Source organism: Capricornis sumatraensis, chromosome 7 (genome assembly GCF_032405125.1).
Source record: "Capricornis sumatraensis isolate serow.1 chromosome 7, serow.2, whole genome shotgun sequence".
Taxonomy (NCBI): domain Eukaryota; kingdom Metazoa; phylum Chordata; class Mammalia; order Artiodactyla; family Bovidae; genus Capricornis; species Capricornis sumatraensis.
This window is the reverse complement of record NC_091075.1, coordinates 104,530,809-104,552,535: the sequence shown is the minus strand read 5'-3', so window position 1 is coordinate 104,552,535 and position 21,727 is coordinate 104,530,809. Positions and strand designations below refer to the sequence as shown.

The following is a 21,727-nucleotide window of genomic DNA, read 5'->3' as shown; positions in this document are numbered from 1 at the left end:
TCAAAAGCATCAATTCTTTGGTGCTCAGCTTTCTTTATAGTCCAACTCTCACATCCATACATGACTACTGGAAAAACCATAGCATTGACTTGACAAACCTTTGTTGGCAAAGTAATGTCTCTGCTTTTTAATATGCTGTCTAAGTTGGTCATAACTTTCCTTTTAAGGAGTAAGCGTCTTTTAATTTCATGGCTGCAATCACCATCTGCAGTGATTTTGGAGCCCAAAAATATAAAGTCAGCCACTGTTTCCCCATCTATTTCCCATAAAGTGGTGGGACCGGATGCCATGATCTTAGTTTTCTAGATGTTGAGCTTTAAGCCAACTTTTTCACTCTCCTCTTTCACTTTCATCAAGAGGCTCTTTAGTTCTTCTTCACTTTCTGCCATGAGGGTGGTGTCATCTGCGTATCTGAGGTTATTGATATTTCTCCCGGCAATCTTGTTAGTATTAGAAACACTACATTTATTGTCATTTTCACAGTGTTCCCAAGGACAACAGATGTTCAAACATGAAAACCTAAGGTAAATTGTTTATGGTAAAATGCATGCATAACAGAATTAGAATAAATTTAAAGGAATTGAAAGGCAAATAAAATTATAAAATTAATTTTTAATACTTATGGAAGCTATCAGATTCACACATTTTCTTTCCAGTAACCCTCTCGTCATATTTTGTGGGGTGTCCTTATTGGCTGTGTGCTTCTCTTCCCAACTCTTCATTCAGTGACATCACACCAATAGCATGAAATACATTGTGGGAGTATTTACAGAAGACAGGTATTTACAGTATTTACAGGATAAGGGGAAAATAAAAAAATCAGATTTTGGAATCCTCCCATTCTGGGAGAGCTAGCTGTTAAACATTTACCATCTCATGGCTGAGCTTAGCATTTGCTAAGTTTACTATATGGAAATATATAGTAGGAGGTATTTTACAAACCTGTTAGGAATTGTGGGAAACTTGAGCCATAAGTTCAATAACTAAGCAAGTAGGAAAAAATGAAGCAATTGTTATCTCTGCTTCTGTTTAGTCTCTAAGTCATGTCTGACTCTTTTGTGACGCCATGGACTGTAGCCCACCAGGCTCTCTCTGTCCATGGGATTTCCCAGGCAGGAATATTAGAGTGGGTTGCCACTTCCTTCTCCAGGGGATATTCCCGACCCAGGGATCAAATCCAAGTCTCCTGCATTAGCAGGTGGATTCTTTACCACTGAGCCATGAGGGAGGCCTAATTATTATCTCTAGGAAAAGCAAAACATATAAATATACTATAACTATAATGCATTATCTGACTCAGCTAGGGGCAAAATCTTATGTAATCATTATAATGAAAGCACTGAGGACTTCCCTGCTGGTCCAGTGACTAAGACTCTGTCTTCCCAATGCAGGGGGCCTGCATTCCATCCCTGGTCAGGGAACTAGACTCCACATGACACAACCAGGAGTTCAAATGCCGCTACTAAAGATCCCTCATGCCACAATAAAGACCCAGTGCAGCCAAATAAATAAATAAATATTTTTTAAAAAATGAAAGCCCTGTGTGCATGCTAAGTCACTTCAGTCACGTCCAACTCTGGGCACCCTATGAACTGCAGCCTACCAGGTTCCTCTGTCTATGGGATTTCCCAGGCAAGAATACTGAAGTGGGTTGCCCTGCCCTCCTCCAGGCTATCTTCCCATCCCAGGGATGGAACCCCCATCTGCCTGAGTCTCTTGCATTGCATTATTTACAACTAGCGCCACCTGGGAAGCTCCAGGTCTCTGCATTGCAGGCAGATTCTTTACCATCTGAGGCACCAGGGAAGCTAAAAGCGCTGAATATGGATTTAATCATAACTGGAATATAAATTTATTGGAGGGAAGAAAAGAGGGAAGGAGCTCTGTGTAAGGGAGCTAAGATCTTCACCTTTTGCATTGGAAGTGGTTGACAGGCATGGGACTGTCCCCCTCTCGGACCTCTAGATGAAGGGAGCATGTCTGCCCAGTGGGTCTAGTCGCTGCACTTTGAAATTGACCACTATAGCTATGTGGAGGTCACTCTTCCCATGGGCTGCTCCCAGCCAATGACTGGGAGATAGGGTATCCCTCCAAAGGGTGACTGTGACTCGAGGACTCCTCATTGGCCTTGCTGGCCTTTCCTTAGGGCTGCTCTGTGATCTAAGGTGACTCTACCCCATCTTCTCCCCTTCCCTGTCTCTTGACTCAGTAAGATTTGCAGGCAGTCTAACAGCATTTCCCAAGCTTCTCCCAGGTCCCTTTCCATTTTTCCTCACAAGCATGTCCTGGAATAAAGTTTTCTCTTTTGTGTCTGCCTCTTGGAGAGTCTGGACTAACACAGAAGTCAATTAATAATACCTAAAAAGAATGAATCTAATGATTATAGATACATATATTTCTTGAAATACACATGTAAATATCAGAAGAAGTAGCTAAGAACGGTATAAGTGCTGAAGGGCATATATTTTTAACTATTTAGCACTACTTGACTTTTTAATATGTACTTATATTAACTATTTTTTAACTTTATTTTATATTATAGCTGATTAACAATGTTGTGATAGTTTCAGGTGTATAGCAAAGTGATTCAGTTATGTGTATACATGTATCTATTCTTTTTTCAAATTCTTTCCCCATTTAGGTTTATATTAACTATTTTTGGGCTCCCCTAGTGGCTCACATGATAAAGAATCTATCTGCAATGTAGGAGACCCAGATTCAATCCTTGGGTCAGGAAGATCCCCTGGAGAAGGAAATGGCAACCCACTCCAATATTCTGGCCTGGAGAATTCCATGGACAGAGGGGCCTGGCAGGCTGCAGTCCATAGGCTTGCAAAGCATTGGACACAACTGGGTAACAAAGCACACATAACTATTTTTAAGTAAGCTGTCTAAAAAGGTAAAGGCCATTGCTCTAGATATTGGTTGCTGTTGATTGTTAAGGGGAAACAAAATTTCATCTACACTTTATCATCTGTTTTTCTAGCAATGCTCCTTTCACTTTCTTTTTGAATTCAACAAACTCCGAGCAAACAGCTCCACCCAGAGGGAGCAAAATGATCTGCCATCTGAGTGCCCACTCTGGGATGAATGTGCTAGTGACCATGCCCTTGCGTTATTTTTTCTACATTTAATATATATGAAAGGATAATTTTTAGAGATGTTTTTCTTTTCTTGTCTTCTCCTCACTTCAGGTAGACAAGCCCTCATTATGAGTTTGGCTTGGGGATTTTTGCAAATGCCATCAAATTTCTATAAACCTACTAGAACTAGAACACCTTTTCACATAAAAAGGTCAGTTTACTGAAACACTGTATTTTATTATCCCAACACAACAATAAGACCAATCATCTTCATGATTGGTTCAGTTACGTCTGACTCTTTTCGACCCCATGGACTGCACCACACCAGGCTGTCCCTCACCAGTTCCTGGAGTTTACTCAAACTCATGTCCATTGAGTTGGTGATGCCATCCAACCATCTCATCCTCTGTCATCCCCTTCTCCTCCTGCTGTATAGCAAAGTGAATCTGCCACATGTATACATATCTTCATGATCATTAAAGAGGATTTTCCCATGTTGTGCTCATCTTTATGAAAATGTCACCTAATCCTAAATCCTTTTCATTTTTCACTGAAAAATGTAGTGGGAAATTCTAGTTAAACTGATAAATTAAAACATAAATTTACCACCATTTGCTCTCATAACTCCTCTAGAATGGCAATGAAGGAAACTTTAAAAGATGTAAAGTCACAGGGTAAAAAAAGATTGCAACAGAGAAGAGAATACACAAAGCAGATGGGTGAGTGATAAGTAACAGCAGAACAGAGAATCCTAAAACCTAACCCTCAGAGGGCCAAACCTGAAAGAAACAAGCTGACATTTGCATCTAACTTTTGAGGAAATTAAAGTAAAACAAGCAAGCACAGGGCTCGCTTCACTAGCACATATACTAAAATTGGAATGATACAGAAAAAAATTGTATGGCCCCTGCACAAGGACGACACTCAAATTCGTGAAGCATTTCATATTTTTTGGATTGGAAGATTGGGACTGACCTATATACATTCAGTTCAGTTCAATTGCTCAGTGGTGTCCGACTCTTTGTGATCCCATGAACCGCAGCTACTATGTAAAAAGCAGACAACCTATAAGAACCGACTGTATAGCACAGGGAACTCTACTCAATGCTCTGGGTGGCCTTCCTTCCTAAATGGGAAGGCAATCAAGGAAGAGGGGATGTATTCATGTGGCTGATTCACTTTGCTATACAGCAGAAACTAACACAACATTGTAAGAAAATTTTACTCCAATTTAAAAAATTTTTTAAATAAATCCTCTGTTAAATGCCTGATTTGCATATGCCACAAATTCTGTGGAATACTCTGATATGTGTTTGAACTGTCTTCATTAAAGTAATCTTTATGCAATCTGATTAAACCATTTTTAAGATCTCCTGGTGGTTCAGAGGGTAAAGTGTCTGACTGCAGTAAGGGAGACCTGGGTTCCATCCCTGGGTTGGGAAGATCCCCTGGAAAAGGAAATGGCAACCCACTCCAGTACTCTTGCCTGGAAAATTCCATGGACTGAGGAGCCTGGTAGGCTACAGTCCATGGGGTCACAAAGAGTTGGACATGACTGAGCGACTTCACTTTCACAAGATCCCCTGGAGAAAGAAATGGCAACCCACTCCAGTAATCTTGCTTAGAAAATCCCATGGACAGAGGAGCCTAGTGGGCTACAGTCCATGGGGTCAGAAAGAATCTGACACAACTTATTAGTGACTAAACCACCGCTCATGAGCACTTAAAAAAATGCAAATATAATGATATCCTCAAAGATTTAAGACATTGTGTAAGATTTAAGATATCCTTAGAACAACAAAAATGTGCTAATGAACTTTTAGAAAACAAAAAGAGAAATCTTGGAAGTTAAGTGTAATATTACAGGTATTAGAAATGCAATAAAAGGTTTAGAAGATAAAGCCATCAAAATTACACAGAAATTAGAACAAAGAGTGAAAGTGAAGTGGCTCAGTTGTGTCCGACTCTTTGCGACCCCATGGGCTATAGCCTACCAGGCTCTTCCATCGGTCCATGGGATTTTCCAGGCAAGAGTACTGGAGTGGGTTGCCATTTCCTTCTTCAGGGGGATCTTCCTGACCCAGGGATGGAACTCGGGTCTCCTGAATTGTAGGCAGACGCTTTTAACATCTGAGACACCAGGGAAGTCCAGAACAAAGAGACAAAGAGTTAAAATAGGAGAGAAAAATTAGAAAACAGGAGAACCAGAGGAGTTCCAGAAGACAGAGCAGAAACAAAGAAGTATAACTTAAAAATCTCCTATTTATTAGTCATGAGTTCATTTGTTCTCTTTTCAGTGAGTGTCTTCTCTATACCAGACATTGTGAGAGGTGTGAGAATTTGGCAGTGAACAAGAAAGCAGCAGAATTCCTTATCTCATGGAGCTTACTCATAAATGAAGGTTGTGACTTCTTAGCTAGAAAGAGCCCAGTGAATATTGTGAAATAAATGGAAAATGTTGACAGTAAGACACACCATCATGAAATTTTATAACACTAGAGATTAAAAAAAAAAACCCTCCTAAAATCTCCCAGAAAGAGAAAATCTTTTATATACAAAAGATTATGAATGAAAAAAATAGGCTTCTCAACATTCACACTAGAAGCTAGAAGACAATAAAACAATGTCTTTAGGATCCCAGGGGAAATTTCCTACCTAGAATTAAATTCCCAACCTAACTACTAATCAATGTGAGGGTGGAATATAGTTATTTTCAGATATTCCCAATTTTCAAAGTGGCTCAGTGGTTAAAAAAAAAAAAAAAAAAAATCCACCTGCCAAAGCAGGAGACTCAGATGTGGGTTCAATTTCTGGGTCAGAAACATCCCCTGGGGTAGGAAATGGCAACCCCCTCCAGTATTCTTAACTGGAAAATTCCATAGACAGAAGAGCCAGGCTACAGTCCATGGGGCTGCAAAGAGCTGGACACAACTGAGCACACAAAAGCAAACTTTCAAAACCTCTACCAATCACATGTCCTTTCTTGGAGAGCTACTAGAAGAGGTTCTTCACACAATGGAAAGTGAACCGAAAGAGACGTACGATCTAGAAAACAGAAGCTTCAACACAGGAAGGCAAAGAAAATGCCAGGAGAGGAGTGTGTGTTAGACCTGATGATGGTGATGCATATGTGCGCAGTCATGTCCGACTCTGGCGACTGACCCCATGGAGTCTAGCCCACTATCCTCTGTCCATGGTTTCTAGGCAAGAACACTAAAGCAGTTTGCCATTTCCTACTCCAAGGGATCTTCCTGGATCAAACCTGCATCTCCTGTGTCTCCTGCATGGGCAGGCAGATTCTTTACCACTGCGCCACCTGGGAAGTCCCTAGAGGGCAAGCAATCTCCATTAGAACAGAAGGTCAGAAAGCTCCATGGGACAGCTGCTGGCAGAAAGAGGAAGGGGAGGGAATGGTGGTGGGGGATGGGTAGGCAGAAAGAAAAGCAAATAACTTAACTGATATATATGTATAACTTAAGAGGAGATTCACCCTGCTCTCAAGAGTTATGAATGATAAAGGGTGAATGGATAAATAAAAAGTATCAACTGACTTCATTGTTTTGTTTTTTTTTAAAAAAAGAATACGCTTTCTTTAAAAGGCAATTATTAACTCTTGTGGTGGGGTGACTGTACAGAAAAGGAAATGTACCACAGGCTCATTTGTGAATAATGCTTACACGCTCATAATAATGTAAACTCGGAATATTAATTTGACTAAAAGGATCAAGAAACCAACACAATATTGTAAAGCAATTACCCTCCAATTAAAAATAAATTTAAATTAAAACAAGAATCATATAACTATATTGAGAGGTTAGATGGTAGAAGATTGCTCAAGTTTAGAGAAGCTGTTGGAGGTGTAAGATATTGACTTTGTAGAAAGCAGCTGGGAATATGTAAAATGAGAAGGAAAAAAAAACCTCAAGAAATAGTAGTGTGAGCATATTATATAGAAATGGAAATAAATTCCATGAATAGCTCAACATTTGTTTCTTCTGATGAAAAGAATGGTGGTGGGGTTCAGTTCAGTTCAGTTCAGTCGCTCAGTCATGTCCAACTCTTTGTGACCCCATGAATTGCAGCACACCAGGCCTCCCTGTCCATCACCATTTCCCAGAGTTCACTCGGACTCACATCCATCGAGTCCGTAATTCCTTCCAGCCATCTCATCCTACCCAATCCCTCCAAGCATCAGAGTCTTTTCCAATGAGTCAACTCTTCACATGAGGCGGCCAAAGTACTGGAGCTTCAGCTTTAGCATCATTCCTTCCAAAGAAATCCCAGGGCTGATCTCCTTCAGAATGGACTGGTTGGATCTCCTTGCAGTCCAAGGAACTCTCAAGAGTCTTCTCCAACACCACACTTCAAAAGCATCAATTCTTTGGTGCTCAGCCTTCTTCACAGTCCAACTCTCACATCCATACATGACCACAGGAAAAACCATAGCCTCGACTAGACGGACCTTAGTCAGCAAAGTAATGTCTCTACTTTTGAATATGCTATCTAGGTTGCTCATAACTTTTCTTCCAAGGAGTAAGCGTCTTTTAATTTCATGGCTGCAGTCACCATCTGCAGTGATTTTGGAGCCCCAAAAAATAAAGTCTGACACTGTTTCCACTGTTTCCCCATCTATTTCCCATGAAGCGATGGGACTGGATGCCATGATCTTCGTTTTCTGAATGTTGAGCTTTAAGCCAACTTTTTCGCTCTCCTCTTTCACTTTCATCAAGAGGCTTTTTAGCTCCTCTTCACTTTCTACCATAAGGGTGGTGTCATCTGCATATCTGAGGTTATTGATATTTCTCCTGGCAATCTTGATTCCAGCTTGTGTTTCTTCCAGTCCAGCGTTTCTCATGATGTACTCTGCATAGAAGTTAAATAAGCAGGGTGACAATATACAGCCTTGACGTACTCCTTTTCCTATTTGGAACCAGTCTGTTGTTCCATGTCCAGTTCTAACTGTTGCTTCCTGACCTGCATACAGATTTCTCAAGAGGCAGGTTAGGTGGTCTGGTATTCCCATCTCTCTCAGAATTTTCCACAATTTATTGTGATCCACACAGTCAAAGCCATTGGCATAGTCAATAAAGCAGAAATAGATGTTTTTCTGGAACTCTCTTGCTTTTTCCATGATCCAGCAGATGTTGGCAATTTGATCTCTGGTTCCTCTGCCTTTTCTAAAACCAGCTTGAACATCAGGAAGTTCACGGTTCACGTATTGCTGAAGCCTGGCTTGAAGAATTTTGAGCATTACTTTACTAGCATGTGAGATGAGTGCAATTGTGCGGTAGTTTGAGCATTCTTTGGCATTGCCTTTCTTTGGGATTGGAATGAAAACTGACCTTTTCCAGTCCTGTGGCCACTGCTGAGTTTTCCAAATTTGCTGCCATATTGAGTGCAGCACTTTCACAGCATCATCTTTCAGGATTTGAAACAGCTCAACTGGAATTCCATCACCTCCACTAGCTTTGTTCATACTGATGCTTTCTAAGGCACTTGACTTCACATTCCAAGATGTCTGGCTCTAGATAAGTGATCACATCATCATGATTATCTGGGTCGTGAAGACCGTTTTTGTACAGTTCTTTCGTGTATTCTTGCCACCTCTTCTTAATATCTTCTGCTTCTGTTAGGTCCAGACCATTTCTGTCCTTTATCGAGCCCATCTTTGCATGCAATGTTCCCTTGGTATCTCTAATTTTCTTAAAGAGATCTCTAGTCTTTCCCATTCTATTGTTTTCCTCTATTTCTTTGCATTGATCGCTGAAGAAGGCTTTCTTATCTCTTCTTGCTATTCTTTGGAACTCTGCATTCAGATGCTTATATCTTTCCTTTTCTCCTTTTCTTTTCACCTCTCTTCTTTTCACAGTAAGCCATGTTAAAATCTGAGTATATGTGTTTCTCTGATAAAAAATTTAAGTTATAAAAAGGGAAATGGTTAAAAATTGATGCTGCTTAGAGCAGTTGTTCAAAAGTATGCAGTGAAATATAAAAATAATAGCTCAATAAAGCTATTTTAGTTAACAGCAAAAAAGCAGACTTCTCCAGTTAGTTCTGTCGGGGAGTGTGTAATTTCCTCGGTTCTGTCTTGCTGCAGCAAGAATTTGAAGCAGTGGACGGACTAGTGTTATAGCTTGGTTTTATTTAGAAAGTAAAGGAAAATACATCCTCCAGGTGTGAGGGCAGGCTGAACCAAAAGGCGCAAAAAGAAGAGAAGCCTCCGGCTCAATTTTGGCTTCTCTTTTTATACGTTTTTTTCTCCTCCCCTTGAGCCTGACCTATGTAAATTGGGCTAACCAGGAGGGCGGTTTGTTTTACCTGAGGTCCTCATTCCGGTCCTCGGACCTTCGTTTGTTCTATTTTCGAGGGCTTTTCCCTTCTTTGTCTTTTAGCCCCCGCCATTTTGGACTCTTTTTTCCTATTCTAACTACCTAACAGTTGAAACACTCATCTTTTGAATCTGAAGGCAGAGCAAAGGAGTAAGTCATCTAAGAAAATAAGTACTGGTCCATGACTGTGGATCAAAAACAAATCAGGAAGGATCCTCGCTTTGGCAGCTCATAAATTAAAATCAGAATGACACGGAGAAGATTAACATGGCTCCTGCACAAGGCTGACACAAAAATTTGTGAAGCATTTCATATTTGGGGGGAGTTTGGGATTAGCAGAGGCAAACTGTTACATAGAGGATGGATACACAACAAGGTTCTACTGTAAAGCATGTATATCTGAGTCACTGCTGTACAGAAAAAGTTAGTACAACATTGTAAATCAATTATACTTCAGTGAAAAAATTTTTTAAAGAATGAAATCAGAAAAGGCCTCAAGCAATTTGGGCAGTGGGTCTACAGTATATCATTAAATAGGCATGAGGTTCTGATGTGCCTTCTCTTCACCATTTCTAACTGTCATGGAAGTCTTGTTTGCAGAGGAACTCAGAGTTATTTGGCAGAATTTGTACTCGTCATCTCTTGCTTCCTGAAAGGAAAGTGGTGTAAACTTGGTGGTGTCCAAAAAAGGGAGCAGAAACAATGTTAAATATCTGTAGAGCATTAAAAACAGAGAGAGATGGGAGTCGAGAGAGAAAGAGATAGAGCGAGAGAGAAAACATGTGCTTTAAACAGAATCTTCTGACTTAGCAATTTTTGTTTTATTATTATATAAACCTTGAGCATAAAAAAACAAACAAACAACTCTTTGAAGCTCCATCTGGAATGAATCTACTACTGGGCCAGAAAAATGACTCAGTAAATTCTCAAAGTATTTGAAGTAAAAGAGTACTATCTTTTAAATTCCTTCATCTAAATTTTGACAAAATAAGTAAAACACAAAGATTCTCCAAGAAAGAGAGATAATGGAATAAACAAAAAGAAGGAAACCTCCTTTCCTCCCACCAGGGATTAATGATACAAATGAAGGAAAAAACTGGATTTCCTTACAATCCATTCTTAGCCACATATCTCATTAATAGTTTGTCCTCCCTCTCACTTACCAAGTAGCATTGTGTTAGTCGCTCCGTCATGTCCTACTCTTTGAGACCCCATGGACTGTAACCTACCAGGCTCCTCTGTCCATGGGATTCTCCAGACAAGAATACTGGAGTGGGTTTCCTTCTCCAGGAGGAGAAGCTATTTCCTTCTCCAGGAGGATCTTCCCAATTTGGAGATCGAACCCAGGTCGCCTGCACTGCAGGCAGATTCTTTACTGTCTGAGCTACAGGGAACTCAAACTTAATTATGTGCATGAAATGGAGATTTTCTTTCAGAGACTATGTAACATCCTCTCCCAGAAGAGAAGAGCCTCGGGGCTTCAAATGGCCTTTTTAGCAAGAAGGAAATAACAACAATGATTAAGTAACCCTCCTGTTCCTGTTCTCTCTTCTTGTATTGAAGTATAATTGCTTTACAAGGTTGTGTTAGTTTCTGCAGTACAATGACCAAGTGAATCAGCTTTATCTATTCATATATCCTGTCCCTCCTGGGCCTCCCTCCCCCTCACCCGTATCCCACCTCTCAAGGTCATCACAGAGCACTGAGCTGAGCACACGCAGGTTTCCACTAGCTATCTGTTTTACACTTGATAGGGTACATCCCTACCTAATCTAATCCTAATCTCCCAACTGGTCCTACCCTCCCTTTCCCCCGCTGTGTCCACAAGTCTGTTCTGCACATCTGCATCTATATTCCTGCCCTGTAAATATTTTCATCTGTACCATTTTTCTAGATTCCACCTAGCTATCTGAAGCCAGTAGCATGCTTTCGCATTCTGATCTCCCTATCCTCAGGGCTCACCTTAGGGAATGGCTGCAGTCTGACGGCTGCTAGATGGCAGCTTTCTTTCCTTCCTGAGCTCCTGGGGTGCTGCAGTTCATGGGGTCGCAAAGAGTCAGACATGACTGAGCAACTGAACAACAACAAATGGCCTTAGAGGCTCAAACAGCAACATTAAATAAACATAAGCAAGATGTGAGGTAAAACAAGTCATTCTCCAAGGATAAAAATCCACTAAAACAAGAATTGCAATACTTTTGGCCACCTGATGCAAAGAACTGACACATTGGAAAAGACCCTGAGGCTGGGAAAGATTGAAGGCAGGAGGAGAAGGGAACAACAGAGGATGAAATGGTTGGATGGCATCACTGACTTGATGGACATGAGTTTGAGCAAGCTCTGGGAGTTGGTGATGGACAGGGAAGCCTGGTGTGCTGCAGTCCACGGGGTCGCAAAGAGTCGGACACGACTGAGTGACTGAACTGAGCTGAAAATAAGAACACTGGATAAAAACAATTCTAGAATAGTCTCAACTTCTGCCTAACAAATGTAATTATTCAATACTTGAACTCTAGCCTTATCTAGTCCTTTGGCCACTGCTGAGTTTCCCAAATTTGCTGACTGATGCTGAAGCTGAAGCTGAAATACTTTGGCCACCTGATGTGAAGAGCCAGCTCATTGGAAAAGACCCTGATGCTGGGAAAGATTGAATGCAAAAGAAGAAGAGGGTGGCAGAGGATGAGATGGGTAGACAGCATCACCGACTCAATGGACATGAATTTGAGCAAACTCTGGGAGATAGGATGTGCGTCCTAAGTCACTTCAGTTGTGTCTGACTCCTTGCGACCTCATGGACTCTAGCCTGCCAGGCTCTGTCCATGGCATTCTCCAGGCAAGAACACTGGAGTGGGTTGCTGTGCCCTCTTCCGGGAAATCTTCCCAACTCAGGGATTGAACTTGCGTGTCTTATGTCTCCTGCATTGGCAGGTGGGTTCTTTACCACTAGTGCAGCCTGGGAAGCAGGACAGGTGTCCGGCTGTGCTACTGTCCATGGGGTTGCCAAGAGACGGACATGACTTGGCAACTGAACAAAAGCAACCTCTTCTAACTTTTTTCTGTCCTCAAAACAGTTTCAGGATTATTTCTAGAGTCTCTGCTCTCACAGACGAGACGGAGAAAAAGAAAGGATGCTGCCTTCATTGTGCAGTTTATAAAATTGCTGTATTTGAATCAGCTGAAAAGCAGTGATCCAAAAATTTTCAGACTTTGCTCAACAGTAGCATCATGTGAAGGAGGTGACTAGGGGAATTGCTGCTCTGAGACAAACTCTAACCAATGGGGAGGAATAACTTGATGAAATGGAAAAGACAAGAATCCTGGGAGAAAATTACACGTCAGTATTAGCAATAGAATGAAGAGGCAAGGACTCATGAGGCACACAATTGCTATCATTACATATTTGAAGAGCATCCATGTGGAAGAGAGATTTAGACTGTTTTATATATCCTTAAGAAGCAAAATTGGGTCCAATGAATAGAAACTGCAGGGTAATAGATTTCAGTTATTTTAAAGAAATAACTTTCAAAAACAGTGCTAATCAGTAAGATGTACCTACAATAAGTTGTATAGAATGACCACATAAATTACATTATCAGTAGTATAGACTGTCATAATAAGACCAGGAACATTATTTTTAATCTGATTAGGTTGATTTTTATAGTTTAATCAAAGAATAATCTCAAAGTCAGGCCCACAGCTCCATGTAGTGGAAATGTCTTGAATTTATTTTAAAATCACATTAACCCTAATATTAATATGGGGGTTATGTAACCCACCTATAATAAGGCAAGAAAATGTTAATATAAATTAAATAATGGAGTATACATTTTCTGCTTGAGCAAGTCTTATTTGAATATAAGACTGAATTGCTTGTTTTACAAATTTTTCTTTTCACAAAGCTTAAGTGAAGGAAAGATGTTTTAAAAAGAAAAAAATACTCAGCAATTATCAGCACCAACTATTTTTGGTTTGTTTTTATTTTCATCTCATATTACACAAAAGTAGAGAAAGTTACTATTACAGGTGGGAAATTCTGTTTGCTAGGGTTGTCCAAGTCATGACTGGGAGGTCTTGTGGTTAGAACTGATCCTATAAGCAAGGGGATATTTAGCTATGTATCTGTATGTAACAAACTACTCCAAAGCTTAATGACTTAAAAAAGAGATATAGCAAGTCCCCTATATGCAAACCTTCAAGCTGCAAACTTTCAAAGATCCGAATGCCCTTCCACATGTCCAATCATGTGAGTTAGTTCACCTGTCTGGCAGACATTGTCACGTGCGTGAATCCTCTACAAGTGACCTTGCTTTTGTGTACTTTACTGCACAGTACTATATAGAGCACAGTAGTACAGTATCTTTCTTTCAAGCTCAGGATGTCCGGAAGCAAGAGTCAAAGACCAGTGATGTAGCTGGTACTGCTAAGAAGCGCCAAGAGGTGACCATAGAAACAAAAGTGAAAATATCTGAGGCTGGAGCTTGCCCTCCATCTCTTTTGCTGACGATCCTTCAGCTCTGCCATCTCCCACCTCCTCTCCCTCCTCCAGTCAGTAAATCTTCTTGCCTGTTCACTTGATGCCAGTTCTTGTATGCCAACTGTTGTACTGCACTACTGTAATTTTCAAAGTACTGTACTGTAAGATTAAAAACATTTTCTTTATTTTTATTCACTTTTTATGTTTTATTTATGTGAAAAGTATTATAAACCTATTGCAATGTAGTACTATATAGCCGATTGTACTACTTGGGTACCTAAGCTAATTTTGTTAGACTTACAAACGAACTGGACTAACTAATGAATGTGCTCTCAGAACAGAACTTGTTCATATATAGGGTAATTACTGTGTTTACTTAGCTCATAATTCTGTGTATGAGCACTTTGGTGTAAATTTAGTTGGACAGTCCTTTCCTGATTATGTTTGCCCATGTGTGTACACAGTAGAGAGGAGGATCTCAAGAGAGTGAGAGGAAATGTACAAATTACTAGCAGAACATTGCTGCAACTTATTGGCCGAAGCAAGTCACACGGTCACACAAGATTCAAGGAGAGGGGAAACAGATTTCACATCTTAATGGGAGGAGTTGAAAAGTCATACTGTAAAGGGCCTGGCTACAAGGAAGATGAAGGATTGTGGTCATTTTCACAATCTTGTACAAAAATCTCCCAGATGGCACTAGTAGTAAAGAACTCACCTACCAAAGCAGGAGATGCAGGTTCAGTCCCTGGATCGGGAAGATCCCTGGAGAAGGAAGTGGCAATCCACTCCAGTATTCTTATCTGGGAAAACCCATGGACAGAGAAGCTTGGCAGGCTAAAGTCCATAGGGTCATGAAGAGTCAGACATGACTGAAGCAACTTAGCATGCACCCATGTACAAAAATGTCACTCAAGGATTTCAGCAGTGGAATGTTGCAGTCAAATAAGTGTTCTAGAATTACCACTCGGGCAATATGTTGAGACCCATTTCTTTAATATCCCTCAACTTATACTACAGAAAACACACAAGTTATACGCAAGACAAGTTAGTCTTGTCTTTGCATGATTCTGATACTCACAAAATTCAGTTACCACAGGATAGCTAAACAACACCATCATCCAACAACATGGGTTCAAACTCTGTTACCCTGTACAGTTTGTTGTTGTTCAGTCACTAGTTGTGTCCAACTCTTTGTGATCCCATGGACGGTAGCATGCTCTTCTGTCCTCCTCTATGTCCGGAGTTTATTCAAATTCATGTCCATTGAGTTAGTGATGGCTATCTTACCATCTCATCCTCTGCCACTCCCCCCCTTCTCCTTTTGCCTTCAATCTTTCCCAGCATCAGGATCTATCCCAATGAGTTGGCTTTTCGCATCAGGTGGCCAAAGTACTGGAGCTTAGGCTTCAGCAACAGTCCTTCCAATGAATATTCAGGGTTGATTTCCTTTAGGGCTGACTGCTTTAATCTCCTTGCAGTCCAAGGGAGTCTCAAGAGTCTTCTCCAGCACCCTGGTACAGTAATTGAGTATAATTACATAGAGTACCAACTTTACTGCTTGCTTTTTAATCGACAAATCACTGTTTAAGTAATTGATGTACACATGATCAGTAACCAATCACGTCACTTCTTTTGAAGGTTGTCAGTGATTGGTCATTGCATACCTGCAATTTAGTTCACACTTATACAGCAAAAATGCAGCTATGTGGTCCTCTCTTATCTCCTAGTAATAAATCCCTGTGACATCTTTCAAAAATGAATTTTTGAAAGAGGGAATTGGCTAAGAAAGATGGTGGTGGTTTAGTCACTAAGTTGTGTTTGACTCTTGTGATCCCATGGATGGTAGCCTGCCGGGCTTCTCTGTCCATGGGATTCTCCGGGCAAGAATACTGAAGTGGGTAGCCACTTCCTTCTCCAGAGGATCTTCCCGACCCAGGAATCGAACCTGGCTCTCCTGCATTGCAGGCATATTCTTTACTGACTGAGCTATGAGGGAAGAAGAAAGATGAAAGTACAACAAATAAACAAAAAGTAATATTGCTAGATATAAAATTCAAATCGAACATAAATGGAGTTATAAAGAAAGTGCGGGCCATGGGAATGTTGACATTATATGTGCAGCCAGAAAGGAAATTTAGTGAAGGCAAACTTATTGACATAAAGGAAGAAAGCAATTGTAATAAAAAGGATAAAGATGTTCCAAGGGAAAAGACAATAGCAAAAAAGCCTTTACATTAACACAACTCTCAAAGATATTTGACAACACTGAAAGCACAAAGAATAAAATTTTGGAAACTGATCCAAACTTACAAAAAAATATGAGAATAAGCCAAAGCACAGAAAAGTTGCTCATTCCATATTGTAAGTTCTACAATAAAAAAACAAGCACTATTCAAATGATTTGTGATGTTTTTTACAAACACTTAAATTCTCAATATGCTTAATGTTTTAAATCGTAATACACTAAATAAATATTAGTTTTACTATTTTTCAATTTTCTTAAACATTCATAATCAACAGTTAAACTTTTTAATGTTTTGACAGAAAGTCACAGAATATTTGCAGTTCTTCCTATTGAAGATTGCTGTGCATGGTTTCAGCCAACTTACTCATTTTATGGTCCCATAGTACTGGGCAGAGAGGATTCCCTGGTACAAGAAAGTTCCTTCTTAGTTTATGAGATTGTTCTTCATTTATAATTACCAGATTTGAAATTGTTTTGATCAGTAAACAAAAAATTAGATATTAGGAAAAACAAATTGAGTTTTAGTAAATAAAAGTATTTTTAATTAGAATTTATCCCACTGTTGCTGTTCAGTTGCTCAGTCGTGTCCAGCTCTTTGCAACCCCAGGGACTGCAACATGCCAGGCTCCTCTGTCCTCCACTATCTCTAGAGTTTTCTCAAACTCATGCCCATTGATTCGGTGATACCATCCAACCAGCTCATCCTCTGTCGTCCCCCTATCCTCTTGCCCCCAATCTTTTCCAGCATCAGGGCCTTTTCCATACTAGTCCCACAGCTTCAAAAAAATAAAAGATCAAACCACTATCCAATAAAATGTTCCCAGAAAAAGAACTGCTTTTCCCCAAACATGATTTCACAGCCTATGATAATGATGCCTAAAGAGCAACAAGCAGATCTTTATCAAGAATCAAAGCTTCCTGCTATAAAGTAGAGATCAGTTATGGCCTCATCTAAAATGAAATGCTTCCAAGCTTAAAAGCAGGCCAGCTTTTGGTGGTAGAGGCTCGCTGACAATCTTGGTCCCAGCATACTCTGTTTGTATTGGTCCCTCTGGTCATCTGAGCTGGAGGAATAAATAAAAGCCCCTCAAAGACCACTTCTTCAGAACTTTTCCATGCCCTTATTGTTCAGCCCAAAAGTATTGGTGAAAGTATTAAGGCTGAACAGCAAATTATGTGTCCAGCAAAACAAGTTCACACACCAAAAAAAAAAAAGAGCTTGGAAAAGATAAATGACTTAGGTTTCCTCTCCCACAACTAAATGGATCAAAATAAATATCCATTTAAAAAAAGAAGAAGAAGAAAATAGGGGAAGTAGTGAAAATGCAAAAGTGAGCTTTGTTTATATTACAGGTATCTTCTGAGATTCTCTTTATACTGAAACTGAAGTCACTCAGTCATATCTGACTCTTTGTGACCCCATGGACTGTAGCCTGCCAGGCTCCTCCATCCATGGGATTTCCCAGGCAAGAGTACTGGAGTGGTGCCATTTCCTTCTCCAGAGGATCTTCCCAACCCAGGGATCGAACCCTGGTCTCCCATATTGCAGGCAGATGCTTTACCATCTGAACCACCAGGGAAGCCCCTCTCTTCATATGAAGTTACCCTTGCAGGCCTCAGTACTCATGGCATGCAGGCTCCAGAGGGTAGGCTCAGTAGTTGTGGCACACAGGTTTTAGTTGCTCCGAAGTATGTGGAATCTTCCCAGACTAGAGATCAAACTCAAGTCCCCTCTATTGACAGGCAGATTCCTATTCACTGTACCACCAGGGAAGTCCATGGAGTTGTTTTAATGTAATAAGAAAACTATCACATTTATGTATTGAACAAATATCTACATAGATTTTACTATATGCCAGGCACTGTGTTGAGCACTTAATGAATATTCATTCTGGGAGTCATCTCAACAGCTCTTTTAGGTATTTTTATGTATCTCATTTTAGAACAAACTGAGGCACAGATAGGTTAAGTAACTTGCCCCATATCACATTACTAATGTAGTAAAGCTGGAATTTGAACCCAAGTAGACTGGCAACAGAGGCTGTGCTCTTTTTTTCACTGTGCTGTGAACTGTTATTTTTTCCATCCTACAGTCTAGTTTGGTATGTTTTTGTGTCTCTTTTCAGATCCCTCCCACTGAACTCTGTTTGTTCTGCTGAAACTTGGAAAGCATTATCTTCTTTACCCACCTATAGGATCTTGAATCTGGTTCCTAATCTATGATTTTCACTCAGCATAACACTCTATGAACTTTCAATGAGATCACATTGTATATAAGAAAGAGATGTGTCTTTGTTTCCTAAAACGACAGAGGTCTATCTTTATAAAGTGACAGTCTTTGAAGAAATAATTATAGTCATCCAATTCTAGTATCACTATGTACCAGGCAATGTGCTAAGCACTTTTATGTGCAGTTTTTCCTGTCTCCCATACAACAAGCCTAAGATGTAGGTATTATTATAATTCCTATTTTATAGATTGGAAAAATTGAGGTTAAAAAAGGTTAAGTAACTTGTTCAAAATGAGACAGCCAGTAGGTTATGGAGCCTAAATTCAAGGCTCAGGTTTATCTGGCTCTGAAGATCATTTGTTTTTGTCCATATTTCTATGCCATTTTACACCATTTTATTTCCTTACAAGGATATTCAAAGGAGTTTGAGGGACTATTGTGTGACAGAAACTGCTGTCACTTTCTAGATAAAATTCTTCCTCTATAAGATGATAAGCCACACAGATACCCAGTGGCTTCCCTGGTGGCTCAGTAGTAAAGAATCTGCTTGCCAAAGCAGGATACTTGCAGGAGACGCAGGTTTGATCCCTGGGTAGGGAATATCCTCTGAGCAGGAAATGGCAACCCACTCCAGTATCCTTATCTGGAAAAGTCCCATGAAAGCCCAGCAGGCTCCTCTGTCCATGGGTCACAAAAGAGTTGTGCACTACTGAGGGACAAAACAACAACCTTATAATGGTCAACAAGTCACTGATCTATAACCAACCGTAATAAATACTGCATAATAAAATTAAAGGGAAGTTAAACTATAATGAAAACATACCTTCTAAGAAAAGGTGTCATTACTATTTCTTACCTATTCTAGATCATGTCCCATAAAAATAAAAAATTCAGACATAGTTACAGACACCTTACATAAGTCTTCCACAAAACAATTAACACTATGACATTTCAAAAATAATTACACTTTTCAGAACCTAGACATTCTTCAAAGTGCTCAAAAGTCTCAGTCACAGTTTTCAAAACCACACATTTCTCATTATCAGTGAAGGAACACTTCAAAAAATGTGACATGTACCCTTTCAAGCATCACTTCCTTAGAAAAACAAATAAAAAGAGAATGCAAAAAGAAGCTGTTAAATCAATTTTAGATACTGTGTCTAATGTTTTTTCATAACAGAACTTGGAGTCTATACTACATGTTTATTTATAATTTGACTATTTTATATTAAATGATTTAAGTAATAACTCTTCATATTCAGATTTTTTTTTCCTAAAGAATGTATTTATTTACTTATTTAAGGGTCCCAGTGGTTGCCAAGCATCTGGCATGGTCTCATGGTTGGGAAAGGAGGATAAGATTGCCATTGCATTTTACTGCCTACTCAGCAGTTACAAATGGATCCCCTCAGAAGAGTAGTAATTTTAAATATTTATTTATATATTTGGCTGCGCTGGATCTTAGTTGTGGCCTGCAGGATCTTTAACTGCAGCATGTTAACTCTTAGTTGCAGCATGTGGAATCTAGTTCCCCGACCAGGGATGGAACCCAGGCCACCTTCGTTGGGAGCACAGAGTCTTAGCCACTAGGCCTCCAAGGAAATCCCATGAGTAATAGTTTTTGCAAAGTAAAAATTACATTAATTTTGGAAGAACTTTGGTTATGGTTTTTTTGCATGAATTTACCTATCCCACTGGGAATTTAACAAAGAAGGCTGAGTGCCAAAGCATTGATGTGTGGGAATTGTGATGCTGGAAAAGACACTTGAGAGTCCCTTGGACTGCAAGGAGATCAAGCCAGTCAGTGCTAAAGGAAATCGACTCTGAATATTTATTGGAAGGACTGATGATGAACCTGAATTTGGCCACCTGATGCAAAGAGCTGACTCATTGGAAAAGACTATGATAGTAGGAAAGATTGATGGCAAAAGAAGTGGGTGGCAGAAGATGAGATGGTTAGATATGAATAGCATCATTGACTCAATAGACATGAATTTGAGCAAACCCTGGGAGCTAGTGAAGGACAGAGAAGCCTGGAAAACTACAGTCCATGTGGTTGCAGAGTAGGACACGACTTAGGAACTGAACAACAATATTTAAGAAAACATAAAAGAAACCTGTTTTTAAATGAGATGTTTCATTAACACTGCTGAATTAATCACTACTTCATCACGTCTTGATTCTCAAAATTTCCTGGCAAGAGCTCCTTAGCATTTCTGTCCCACACCAAGGCCCCATATTTTATTTTTAAGTTTGAATTTTCAAGCACAAATATTTTTGTGTTGAAATTTTTTTCCCAAACTTTAAACTTTTTATTTTGTATTGGAGTATAGCCAATAAACAATGTTGTGGTGGTTTCAAGTGAACAGCGAAAGGACTCAGACATATACATATACATGTATCCATTCTCCCCCAAACCCCACTTCCAAATATTTTTAATAAACAATTTCTTCCATTTTTATAGGTGTTGGACAGAGGGGTGCAAGAGCTGGCCTTGTCGTTTTCCCTGCAAAGCCATGGATCCAGCCTGCCCTGGGAGAAAGAAAGGAGATTTATATAGAATTTGAAAATGAGGCATGAAATTAAGATGGGTCTGATGAGAATGAGATACAGTAACAGAAGGAGAATCTTTGCCCTCAAACAGTGGTGAGAAGATTAGCAGTTCATTCTCAACATTGTTGTTAAAGCAACTCTCAACATTCAATTACACAAATCCGCAAATAAAACATTCCGGGCTGATGCTTTTCCCTCAGTCTCTTCCCCAATGCAGGATGTCTAAATCAAGTGCTTTTTATTTGCATCATCTAAAACTTGAATAAAAGATTGATGAATTTTTCTATACTTCCCTGAAAAGCACATACAATGTGGCGACGTCTCTCTCAGAACTCATTCCTGTAGTTAAATACTTAGGTGCCTAAAGTAACCGTAGCTGCTGCACCGCCACCATCCATCTTTCCACATCACTTCCCCAAGCTCTAGCATTGCAGAGAGTTACTAAGGCTAGATTGAAGGGTTTAATGAGTGGAAAGATTAAACAAAACAAAAACAAAAGAACCATCACAAACTGCAAATTAAGGGATCAGCAAACCCCCCGCTGGTTTAAAAATCCCATTCTACCTTGCCAAGGCACTAATTAATATAATAAAAAGCACAAAGATCTTGCTTAAAATTAAACGAGCAGGCTGCCCACGCAGGGCTCGCTGCCCACTCCCTAAGCAAGCATCTGCTTAGAATGTAACCGATTGTCTCCTTGGGAGGTTAAAGGAAGGGAGGAAAAATTGCTTTGGCAGAGAGTCTAACAGTTAACTATGCCCCCTTTGAAAAGAGAATTCTTATCCTGTTTTTAATGCCAAGCACATACAA

At 39.9% G+C, this 21,727-nt stretch overlaps 2 non-coding genes across 2 annotated transcripts; both read left to right on the top strand.

Annotated features, from left to right (window-relative positions):
* Positions 1-3,928: 3,928 nt before the first annotated feature.
* On the top strand, positions 3,929-4,035 carry LOC138082505 (U6 spliceosomal RNA). The gene has a single exon (XR_011145132.1). It is a non-coding gene; the product is annotated as a U6 spliceosomal RNA (small nuclear RNA).
* A 5,593-nt stretch (positions 4,036-9,628) lies between these two features.
* Positions 9,629-9,731, top strand: LOC138082511 (U6 spliceosomal RNA). Its single transcript, XR_011145137.1, has one exon. It is a non-coding gene; the product is annotated as a U6 spliceosomal RNA (small nuclear RNA).
* The last annotated feature ends 11,996 nt before the right edge of the window (positions 9,732-21,727 follow it).